Source organism: Lactuca saligna, chromosome 4 (genome assembly GCF_052625555.1).
Source record: "Lactuca saligna cultivar CGN05327 chromosome 4, ASM5262555v1, whole genome shotgun sequence".
Lineage (NCBI taxonomy): Eukaryota > Viridiplantae > Streptophyta > Magnoliopsida > Asterales > Asteraceae > Lactuca > Lactuca saligna.
The window spans coordinates 7,536,672-7,545,347 of record NC_136420.1 but is presented as its reverse complement, the minus strand read 5'-3'; the positions used below and the strand labels follow the sequence as shown (position 1 = coordinate 7,545,347).

Here is an 8,676-nt window from a genome sequence, read left to right as displayed (position 1 = left end):
ATCGACTTTTTATCTTTCAAAAAAAAAATAAAAAAATACCAATTTGATCATTACCCATTTACCCTTGTGACAATCTTCCATGACAAATATCACTCATATTTTAACATTATTTCTCTTTAATCATATCCATTTTAAACTTTAAATTTAATTATCATCTTTTTGGATTTGGATTGTACTAATAATCAACAAAGCCGTCAACATTTACCAAAAAAAAATTATGTGGCTCAACTTTCCTATTAGCTGTAATTACGTTGTCATTTTCTTAAACATTAAATACTTTAATTATATCTCGAAAATACTTTATACAAACATTGTATCGAAAAGGACCAAAATTTTGGTGGAATGAATGATTGTGACAACAAGGGGGATTTGTCATATCACTAAAGTTTATCTTTTCCAAAACCATTCTTGTTCCATTTCAACTTTTCCTACAAATGAATGACAAAAAATGATCTTTTACATATTTTGTGGGGGGCAAAAAAGAAGCTAGTGGCCAAACATTCATGTTACAATTACATGACCCACAAGTCATGGGGGCACTAACCCCATGTCAACCCTTGCGTTAAATCATGAATACCTTCCATCATATGAACCTCACTCCCCCCCTTTTCATGGATCCCACTTCATAATTTCACACTCACTCAACTCCATTTAAAAATCCCATTAAAACAAAGAATAAAATCTATTTGATCTAGTGGGTAACGCCTAAAATCCGGTTTTTTATTATTCTTATAACTCTTCGGTTTGAATCTTATACCTATACATGTTATAGATTTTTTTAAATTCATATCGGTTCAATTAAAAACTTAAAGCGTGTTTGGAACATCCAAAATCATGTGTAAATAAATCAATAAGAGTATTTAAAAAAGGACACAATATTAAACAAAATGATAAAAGTAATGAGTACATGTTGCCATCTTTACTAAAGTTAATCATGAAAAGGAAATAAGAATCATTCACAAAATCTTCACTCCACTAAAGAAACAAGAATGGAAAATTGAATAAACAACTTCATTAAAAAAAAAAAAAGTATTGGCTCTTGAAATGTCAACTATGAGTATTATTTGCATTTCTAAACGGTAAACTAACATTAACAGACGAATTAACCATATGGGTATTGGTACCTGAAGATATTTGACCTTTATGATGATCTCTCTTTGACCAAAGCCAAATCTTGGAAACTGAAAAGCTCTCACCTTTGCTTCGATTGCTGATTTTCTTTCCATCATTACCCCCATCAATTGAGCTATTTTCTTTATCTTTATTACCAAAACTGCCCCTTCTACTACTACCCCTATTGGGAACAAATGCCACTCTTAAATCTGAGTTTCCCACCACATACTCATAAGATCCCATCGAGTAACATCTTCTTGCATCAAAATTGCTATTACTTGTCTCCCCAACTTCCTTTTCATCTCTTTTTCCAACATTTGTGGCTCTAAACTTTCCAAGTCTAACCGGATACACCCTCTTTTCGTTACCAATACTACCCTCGGATTGCTTGAAATGACCAAAATGCCCCTGGTCATCATCTTCTTCCCTTGAATCATTAAACTCGAAGACAGGATTTTCAACAGAAAAACCAGGAGTGAAAAGGGTTCCTCTGCATAAAGGACAAGTTGAATTTGAAAGCAACCAAGTGTCGATACATTGCATATGGAAAGCATGGCTGCATAAAGGTAACAATCTTAAATTGTCCTGTTGTGTAAATTCACAAAGGCAAACAGCGCAATCGAAAGGCTCTTTTAACCCCATTAATTCTTTGTAAGAAAACACTGGGAGTGCATCAATGAAAGCTTGATCTAACCCAGAATCATGTAAATTGAAAAGCTGTTGTAATTGTCTCTCGTACGCATCACCATCACCATCATCATCGACACCACTTTCTTGAAATCTTGAAGATTGAAAATGGGAATTTGAAGATCGTTTCCTCTTTATCAAATACCTCACCAGTAAATGGAGTAAACCACATATAAAGAACATAACCGCTATCACAATTATAATGTTTCTAGCAAATAACAGGGTTGAGTTAGTTTTGGAATCCGTATGAGAAGGGGGATTAGCAAGAGGGGTAGGAGGAGGAGGAAAAGATGAAAGAAGGCGCATTTTAGCAGATATGAAAACCTACAAGAAGCATCAAGTTTTCTGTATGTTTTCAAAATGCGTGAACTGTGAAGAACGCTCAAGAAAGGTTTTTTATTTGGTTATTTTAATCTTCAATCTAAACCCAGTTCGTGAATTCAATAAACAACCGATATAAACATCTACTAGTTGAAATTACAACAAACCCACTTGATAAAAACTAAGAAATGCTACAAGAATCAGATCTTGATTCAAAAAAAAAATCAAGAAAAAAGAAAAAGAAATAGGGTTTGGAGAGTTCAAGATTTTAGGTTACCCAGCTCAGAATGTCAAATAAACATTAGTCTTTTAGCACAAACCTGTGCTGATTCGAAGGCGAAAAATACTTCTTTGACACTTTCTTGATGAGTGGAATCTGTTGATATATAGTGGTAAGCGGTAAGTGAATCAAAGAAATCCTCGGAGGGTAAAATTACAGAGAGATGTAGTCGTGTGTCGAGGGAGCCTTAAAAGAGAAGTAGTGAAGGCATGGGTAGTTTTGTCATTTCCTCAAAATGATTACAAATGTTTTAGTGCACTGTGTTAACTGTTCACAGATCACACACCAGACTCCAGAAGGGCTTCTCTTGATTGCACATGGCCCAAGAAGGAATTTTGTGGGCAATAATGGTGCAAGTCAAATAGCAAAACTTTTTTATATATTTTTTTAGTTTTCTTGAAGCACCCATCTTTTCTTAATAACCATAATAATACTTAAAATTTCAAAGCATGTAGTTTAAGGAAAAGAAGTAGTGATATTTTAAGGCTATTGAAAATAACGGTTCATATGAATTATAGAATTGATAACATAAATCCCCTATTATAATAATTTTTTTTTGTCTATATAGCATGTTTATCATGTTTCTTTGGTTCAAGTTCAATTACTAAACTATTCTTTTAAAACTCCAAATTGTTCAGTCTTATAATCTGTATAAAGATATTTATTATCAATCTTGTAAATTTTGCATATGTTTTGCCCCAGATCACGATATCTCCCCATCTTTAGCTTTTTTATTTTGAAAATCAAATCACATAAACACTTATCACATTCATTAGGCTTTTTGTTGTGGGTTATAAGTTATAACTTGTACATGTATTGTAAGCACTATATGAGACCTTTTTACTTGATAAATAAGTGCAAAATTAACTCAAAGTACTCTCTACAGATTGATCATGAATTTAGCATTTTTATTTAAACTAATTTTGTAACATCCTGTATCGAGAAATTTATTATTTTGGGATTGTGGACAATAAATGGATCAAGTAAAAGCCTTAGGCTTCAAGGGAATGAATTTTAGACCTTATTGGATGATGATAATGTTGGATAAGTGATTAAATCATTGGTTTGTGTCTTGGAGTCAAAGGGTAAATGAGAAAAGCGATGTTTCAGACTTCCTTCATGAATTAAGGATTTTAGTTCGATGTGTTAATTCAAAAGTAATTAGATAGGGTTGTGGGGATCGTCAATACCTTTCCGTGCATATAAAGAACGTCGAAAACGAAGTTGAAACGAATAAGTTATAATTGTTTGAAGTTGGAGTGAAATTGGGTGAAAACCTGTTCTCATGGGAAGAGAAGTAATTCTCATGACTCGAGAGTCCTCACAAGGTGATAATATATTCTCACAGCATGAGAACTGTACAACTCAAAGCCCACAAAATGTTTAGGATTTTCAAGGTATTTATGTTGGGTTTTGAGTAATCTAACACTTCCTAAGTGTGCATGCAACCCTAATAAACCTTGGATCTATGTTTTCTTCTAAAATACATGCAAATAATAACTTCCAAGGTTTCTTCCTAACTAGCATAGCATAAGGATTATGAATCATAAAACTACTAGTAGAAATACATACCTTTTGATGATGGTTGATTGTTTGGAGTTTGAGAGTCAAGCACCAATAGTGTGAATGCCTCAAATGGAATCACAAATCACCACAAACGTTTGGAAAACTTTGAGAGAGTAGTATACTTTCTTATGAAATCGGCCACCACTAAGTCTCACACAACTAGCGTCTACCTTTTAGAGCCATATTTCTTGCATCATATGCTTCTTTATATAGTGTGCATGGTTAGGGTGAAACCCTAATAACCCATGTCTTTTCCTTTCCAAGGATCCATGGGTTAAAAGCTCCATGGATCATCCATGGACTTCCATATTAGCTTAGCCCATTAACAAATGAGTATTATCCCACACTATATAAAATATAATAGCCCATAATTTAATCAGTCTTCTTTTTAATCTCTAAATTAATTCATAATTAATTTAAGACTAAAACTAATTAAATAACATGACTTCATATTAATATATTATAACTTATAATATATTAATAAATCGTAAGTATACAATTCTCATAAAATTATCCATAAATCGTTTGGATGAAATGCAACCCAAATGGACCATGTCGGGTCGGGTCAAGTATGTACCAAATAAGTTATGGACTTAGACACCTTATCCAACAAACTCCCACTTGGATAAGTCTAATAACTATATTTGTGTATGTTACTTCAGGAACCAACCATCAATCGTAGCTCTCAAAAACTCTGTTGAACTATGAAGCGCCATTTTAGATAAGTGATCATATAATCCTCTCTTCTAATGATATCAGTCAGACAAATACATGGAACAACGTCGTACTTATTGTCCAACAGTTTGTTTCCCGATTTTCGATTTGTTTGACAAAGAACTTAATCGAACACATCAATTTAGTTCTGACCTGCCGGTACATAGGTCACAACAAAATCATCGAGGGGCCCAGATATCGCTTCTATTTCTAGAAGGAACAGATAAACTTCGACTCATATGCTTGTTCTACTACTTGTTGAATTGTACACAAAGTCATGTTTTATAACATCAATTTACTGATGCATTTACGTGCAATCAATGCACAACCAACTCATAGGTAACAACTCATATCTCTAGGTTTGAAGATTTATATGATATTACTGTCTCACGATCACTCGAGATAAATTCCATGCAGTGATACCAGTAAACGTGGGTTTATTCCAATACTCATAACTTATGAGCACTCATGAATGTTGTAGAAACCATTGCTATGACTAAACCCATTTAGCCATCTACAAACTCGATTCATGACAGTCTTGATTCATACATACTTCCAACATATGAACGACTATGGAGTGTTTAAATAACATAGTCATTCGGAAAGAATAACCTAGCTATTTTGGAAGTCACAACATGCAAAGTGAAACACAATAATAATCGAATCCAATATGGTCTCAGAACCCTTTTGAATATAAATAGAACCACCTTTTATTTATCACCATATTGATTACACATTATTCATTGTATAATGTTTCAAACAATCAACTTAAGACTTGAATAAAAACAATAGTCGTCCCATGCTCCTGGCATGTACACTTTGTTTTTCTAAACAATAGTTATGCCATACTCCAAGTATGCACACTATGTTTGTCTATGATCCTTACATTGTGATGTAGATCAATTGAACATGATTCCAATGATACTCATTTCACAATCCCAAATCCTTATTGTAAATGTGAGAATCCCCGATTCCTATCATTTGCCAAAAAATTTGTTAGATTTTAAACTTTTATGCAATGTTCCTCTTGTAATGATTATTCACAAAGTCACCAAAACCTTGTCACCAGTCATTACAGAGTATTCCAAAAAAGATCAACTTCTATGGAACGGAAGTCTCATATTCAAAGTACATTGCTTTGAACATCCTTCTTGCATTAAGGTTTTCTAATCTTACATAGATTGAATAACTTCCACCTATGGAGACATTTCCATAGTCCCATTTTGACTATCACTTCCGAACAAGAGTTACTTCTTTTCAGAACATGTCAATACGGTCCTTTCCGACAACTTACATCATACTTCCAACTTTCCCTGAGCAACCAATCTTTGGCAAACCTCAGATTGTCCTCAACAATTGCTTAATCACTTTAGTCATATCCAGTTCTAGACTTTTCCCTTCTAAATGCCCTGAGCATTTGGAAAATTTAGAAAGGATGAATATTATAGCACATGAAATCGATCCTATATCCGAAGCATATGGGACACGAGTCATGATGTCTCACATAAAGACATGATACTAGACCAGTCTTTTGCTACAATATTTTTTATTTGTCATGTTTTCAAGATTTAACTATGAAGAGGGATGTCGTAGTCATAATTGAATTTTGAGAATGCAATACATATAGAATTTCCTTAAGTCGAACCATTCAGACATAAAATTCATATATATGTCCTTGACTAAAGGTGATTAAAATCTCAATCTAAGCTTCTAGAATTGAAATGAAGTATAGTTTTCTCTCCCTTAATTATAGCAAAACGACTTTTTCAACCCCTGCAACTTCATGAATTGAAACTTTTGTTTTTCTATAATTAACATTGCTAGCTTGCAATACTAATCATAATTATCATGCTCCCACTAACATGATGATTATTAGCATAACACTTATGCTCCCACTAGCTCTGACATATTTCCAGAAATCTGTTGGACTTTTGAAATTTAGATTCATACACCCTTTCTTAGATAGCTCACATGTGTGTCTAAACAATTTTCAGAACTATGAAAAGGGATGCCATAATCATAGTCTCAATTGCTTAGGCATTTGCCATTTCTCACAAGTCCATGTTAGTGTGCCGGTTAACCACACACTTAGTGAAAACATTTCCTCACCATCATTCTCATGAATCGGAGAGAAACCTTAAGACACTTAGATTTTATGGTGCATGAGTTCCTATCCATGTGAATTTGTCAAAACCATAATCACAAGATAAGGTTAGTGACAAATTCAGTCTTACATGGATTAAACTTGTTCAATATTAGTTTCTTGTCACCTTGGTAGCACAAGGACCACCAACGCTTCCAAGTTGAACTCTGATAACTCACATGCAAATTCAACTTATTTGAAGTAGGTACAGAAATAAGAATTATGTCAACACGATAGGTTGCAAACCTTAAGTCGTGTGCTAGTGATAAATTACAGGTTTTACTCTTGATTAAATCTTGAAACTCATTCAGGATCTTTAAGGCTCCCACTGTCCCCTTGACATATAAGTTTCCCCAGTCAAGAACCATTCCTTGACAAAACAAATATTCAAGGGATAGTGCGGATTCTTATCAAGACTAACACTTCACACAATTGGTCTTAGTTGGTCTTTGTCTCATCCAAGACATCACAACTTACCAATCTCAAATGTACAAGAGTAGAAAACATTTTACTCTTATATTTGACTAGTGTTAATAAATCTTCCTTTATGTCACTCAAGGTTACAATCTTGGAGTATGACTCTAAGAATTGTTTTGGAACGAAGTATGACTCATCTTCTTGATTTTAACCAATCCAACAATTCATGACCTCTCTTCTTAGCCATAACAATGCACTAAGACGTCCTTAGAGTATGAATTTGTGATATGGTTTCATAATCATTAAGATGATCATGAAATATGATACTAAAGTACTCTCCCATCCTTTCAGATTTGAGAAACTTTTATCTTTCTGCCTAATTTGATTCTTCTCATTTGTTTTGTCATACATTGTAACCTTTCCAATGTTACATAATTATTCTTAACCTTATAAGTATAATTATATTTACTAATCTTTAGTAAATCATGACAAATCAATCTTTGTGGTGGACCTTGACCAGCGCACACCCAGTGTACCTAATTCCTTAGTCCTTCAATTGACTCACATATACATGTGATCAAAGAATTAGTCTTAATTTTCAAAGATGAAAAATTTCATTCATCATACAATACAACTTGTATGATTCCAAGTTTCTGTCCAATTGAAACTTGGGTGATGAAAAACTTTCTTCATTTGGTAAATTCAAACACTACCACAAATGAAAGAATTAAATCCACTTTCCAATATTGCTATTACTGGAAACATATAAGCAACAATTTTCCACAGATGCCATTGTAAGGATATTTTTAAAATAAATAAAATTAAAACCCCTTTTATTCTTTTTCTTTTTTTAAACTTTGCGTAAAAACTTATCCTTACAATCCACATGAAAACCTTGTTGTTATCTATTCATAAGCAATATATTATAACTCTTAAGCAACAGCTCAAAATTCTGATTACCGAACCATGCGATCGAAACCCACCTTCGCAATCAGAATCAACATATACTTACTTTAAGCTTTCTATCTTTTCTTTGATTCTTAAAAACATCAACATGTGACCCATTCACATTATGTAATAAGAAATCTCCAAATAGAAACTTAATAGAGTTAGTCAGTGGACTTTAACTGAAGTAGAGTCAAACTTTTTGACTTGATCAATCTTATGATCTTTTAGGTAAATATGGCAGCTTCGCAATCAGTATCCCTCCCTTTGGCAATAAAACATATAGACCCTTTGGTAATGGCACATGAGACTATCTCAGACTTAGCCTTTCTCTTTACCATTTGGTCAACCGAGTTGACTATGGCCGATCCCTTTCCATTGGGAAGAGAAATGCTTTTCTAGATATCCAATGCTACCATTGCCAATGTCCATTTAAGGTTTGGGAAGTTGATCTTCTAATAAAATTTTCTTTACTAGTGTTCCGAATCAT

The 8,676-nt window shown here is 33.4% G+C and overlaps 1 pseudogene; it reads right to left on the bottom strand.

The window, feature by feature from the left end:
• Nucleotides 1-839: 839 nt before the first annotated feature.
• On the bottom strand, nucleotides 840-2,610 carry LOC145041143 (RING-H2 finger protein ATL46 pseudogene; annotated as a pseudogene).
• Between the last annotated feature and the right edge of the window lie 6,066 nt (nucleotides 2,611-8,676).